The sequence below is a fragment of the Siphateles boraxobius genome, unplaced genomic scaffold (assembly GCF_051911475.1).
Source record: "Siphateles boraxobius isolate OS27281-9 unplaced genomic scaffold, OSU_SipBor_1 81, whole genome shotgun sequence".
Classification (NCBI taxonomy): domain Eukaryota; kingdom Metazoa; phylum Chordata; class Actinopteri; order Cypriniformes; family Leuciscidae; genus Siphateles; species Siphateles boraxobius.
In genome coordinates, this window is record NW_027509210.1 from 2057501 (window position 1) to 2061610 (window position 4110).

The 4110-nt window shown below is 35.9% G+C and overlaps 1 long non-coding RNA gene across 1 annotated transcript; it reads left to right on the plus strand.

Moving 5' to 3' along the window:
• Nucleotides 1-2031: 2031 nt before the first annotated feature.
• Nucleotides 2032-3417, plus strand: LOC143730818 (uncharacterized). The gene is made up of 3 exons (XR_013200656.1): nt 2032-2138; nt 2236-2429; nt 3212-3417. It is a non-coding gene; the product is annotated as an uncharacterized LOC143730818 (long non-coding RNA).
• The last annotated feature ends 693 nt before the right edge of the window (nt 3418-4110 follow it).

Below are 4110 nucleotides of genomic sequence, written 5' to 3' on the forward strand. Positions count from 1 at the left end.
TGGTTTCAATCAGAACTCGGCTGCATACTGTGCTGTATAATGCCTTAAAACCATGTGGTGAAAATCAAGTTTTGTATGTCTATGTGGTGTTTTTAATACGCTTTAAGACAAACCATGTGTAAATTCATAAGTCGACAGCATTGCAGATTATTTTCTGCTTAAAACTGCGGTGAACCAAAGACAGCCTCAAAAACACGGTTTGAAATCGCTGGTGTTTCTGACGTCACAAACTACCTTGTAACCAATCAGATCAACGTGTGATCGTCAACGAGTGGATCTCTGAGCTGAGCGAGTGACTGGAGGCGGGGCTCATTTGCATATTCATAGAACCACGTATACTGAATTAGGCTACATTTTTTATAAGGCATGAAGAATTTTTTTTCAAGGGAAAAACTTTTAAATATGTAATTTTGGCGATCAAAGATGAGTTTTAAGGGATAAAATTATTGACTTTAAATAAAAAATGAAGTATACTGTATGCAGTGCACGATGCTGTCCAGTTGTCATTCTGAATATAAATATGGCTTTAATGGTTCGTTTTAAATGTCATAACTTCATACTGTGTTGCATTTACTATTGGCTGTATTTATATGAAAGTATATGAAACAGTATGCGATACCCAACAGTGTGTATATAAAGCAATCGGTTTTATAAATATTAATATTAAAATATTATATGTAATATTTAATCATTTATAAAGCTCTGATTACAATATGTATGTATAGCAAAGTAATCAGAGCTTTATATTAATATTAAAATAGTTCTATATTTTTAGGTTTTTTTATATTTTATATTTCATATTTTTCAGTGTTCAAAAGTTTGAGGTCTGTATAATCTTCTGCTCACCAATGCTGCATTTATTTGATCAAAATTTAAAATATCACTTTTCTATGTGAATAAAGTGAGTATTATTCCTGTGATCAAAGCTGAATTCTCAGCATCATTACTCCAGTCTTCAGTGTCACATGATCCTTCAGAAATCACTATAATATGATGATTTGATGCTGATTTCTGATTATTATCAATGTTGAAAACCTCTGAAAATGGTAAGGATCTACGATACCGTAAGTTTTCAGAAATTTGAACAACAGACTTGTAACATTATAAATAACTTTAAATTTTTTCATCAATTTAATGCATCCTTACTGAATAAATGTATCAGACAATATTTCAATCAAGAGTGTGCGTGTGTGTGTGTGTGTGTGTGTGTGTGTGTGTGTGTGTGCGCGTGTGCGTGCGTGTGTGTGAAAGAGAGAGGTTTTATATGAGTGTGTTTGATTATCACCTACGTCATTCCCAGCAAGCCTTTACAACAATGAGAGGGAGAAATAGACAAACTGTCCTTGAAACACTGGAACAACATGCCCAGTAAAAACTATACAGCTGGAGCTCAAGAACATAAACTCTCCTGGATTTATTACACCTCAGAAATTACCGTTTGAATGACTTCAGACTCCCAAAGTTATTGATCGATCAGCACGTGATCTGTGATCAACCGCCAGAGAAATGCCACACGGAGCAGAAGGGATTATGGGTCCTGCGGTCATGATGCTCTACAGCTGACTGAGGCATGATGGGAAAGAATAACACCCACATACACACACATCTGAGCAGTATTGATTATCTCCCAGGCTGTTTTACTCATACACACACACACACGCAAACACACACACTCACACTCTGTCTAACACACTCACACATATAAGTTATTTTCCATAAAAAACCATTACAGATAATTCTGCTTAGTAACCAGCAGCACTTCATTTAAGTGTGAACTTGAAAATGTTAAATAAGTGTGTGTTTAATTAATGCATGTATAAATTATAAGTACTACGATCGAAAGTTTGTTACACTTACATTGATAACTCTAATATTTATAACAACATAGAAAATATTTGTATTAGCCTTTAGAACAAATAATGGTGACATCAATCAGAAAATGCCCCCGAAAGTAATATAAATATTGAAGTAAATGTGATATTAATGTATAAATGTGTATTAAACATGTTAATGTTTCTATATCCATGTTAGGTTGGGCCTCTTCTTTCTTTCTGCTGCTTGGCCTTGTGGGTAATATTTTATATGTGATCTGATGAACTGCAGACGAGGCGTTCTCTGCTGATGGACCTTTATTTCAAGTAATGCATTTTTGTATGGTTTTAGATTTATATGTAGTTAATGTTTCACACAGATGATCATGTTTCCTCAGTGTGATTCGTGTGATGTTTTCACCAGCTCACACTCATCGTGACTCACCTTTCCAGGCTCCCTCGGCAAGACAGAAATTACCCTGAAACTGATTCTACGATCAATAACAACACACCGCCAATCAAGCGGGCCGACCCGGGGTTGAGAGCCAATCACCAGCTCAACACACCTCCTGTTTCAAGTGTGTGCTGAAACGGAAACAGCAAACAGGAGGTTTACAGGTGAAAAGAAAGGGTTTATGCAGCCAGGCATCATTCTGACGTGTTGAAGTGACTATGGGGTTTAATATTTTCATCTGCCAGAGATTTAAAATAGAGATTTGGTCATAGATATAAAAGAACATACATTAGATATAAAAACTGATTTATGGCAATGTGTGTGAGAGAGAGAGAGTGAGTGAGTGATTGAGTGTATTCACTGATAATAATATAAAAGAATGTCACACCAAAAAAAATATTGCACTTGATACATTAAAATACATTATTCATCTATGATATAAAAACATTATTTATAATATTTTAAATATGCACAAATATGTGACATATTATGTCAATTTAATATTTAGTGGTGCTTGCTATATATCCCATAATATATATTTATCATCTTCTTGGGTGTATTTTACATGTATTGCCTGCCATAGAGCTTTACAACTGAAAATAGATAAGAAATTAACATAAAATATTATAGTGTCATTACTATATAGCCTATATAAGTTCAGCCTAAAACAATATATATATATATATATATATATATATATATGCAAGCTTCACGAACTGCAGAATTACATATGTATTCAGGTAAATTGGACACTTTTTGGTATTGAGATGACAGGAAAAAACATCCAGATCATCCTGATTTAATCCTTTATATATATATATATATATATATATATATATATATATATATACACACACACACACATACACAAAATAGAGAATGACTATTATTGACGCAATGATGCACCCTGAGCTGATATTCGTTCTTACTTTGGTGTCATTTACAGAAATGCCGTGAGAATGAAGCACGAGAAACAAACACAAGAACCCACTGTCAGAAATGAAAGTGGATGTCTCTAACTGACCATGTGCAAAAGGTCACGCTTGTTCCCGTGGAGACGGGCCTTTAGAATGCAGCTGTCAATCATAGCTGTTGCTACTGGAGACGTGAGAGTGAAACACATCTAGAAAAACAAAAGACACACACACTAGAGTGAGTCCTGTTTGAATGCCTTGGTTACGTCACGTATAGATCATTGCAATTTTCTCATTGGTCTTCCTTCTTAATATCTACCAAATTTAGTATTGAGCAATATCTTATTCTTACGTGATAATGCATATTATATGTTTTGTCTTTTGTTGTTATTTTGATGTTTTTAGGTGACCTTGAGTGTCATTAAGTGCAATTGCACTTCATGAAAACACTTGTGTATGAAGCACATTTCTGAATCTGCAGCAATAGAGTCTCTGTTTGACTTTGTCCCAGTTTTGTCCTGTAAAGAATAACGAGTTTCCTTTATGTATCAGAGGTCTGATGGTCTTTTTCCGCAGCCGGACCTCATTTTCCCCGTAAGTGAATTCCCCTTATTAGTGGCTGATCTCAGGAAATATGATATGCTCTCTTGAACATGCCACGATATTTCAGGCCGGATCGGGCAGGTTGCTGTCAGACGCCGAAACTTGGAGATAGTTTCCCGTAAAATATGTCCCTCTTCACCGTGCACCCCAACGCAACCCCAAACAAACCTGGCACGCGCGGAGCAGCGAGGGGTTAATGAAACGCTGCTCCTTCTTTAATTGAAAAGGCCGCGGTCGTGTTCCTCGCTCAGTTATTGCGGGTAATAAGTGGGCTCTCCTGAGATGAACGGTTCACCTGCGCGGAGGTTAATGAAGACCCGCTCGCTCT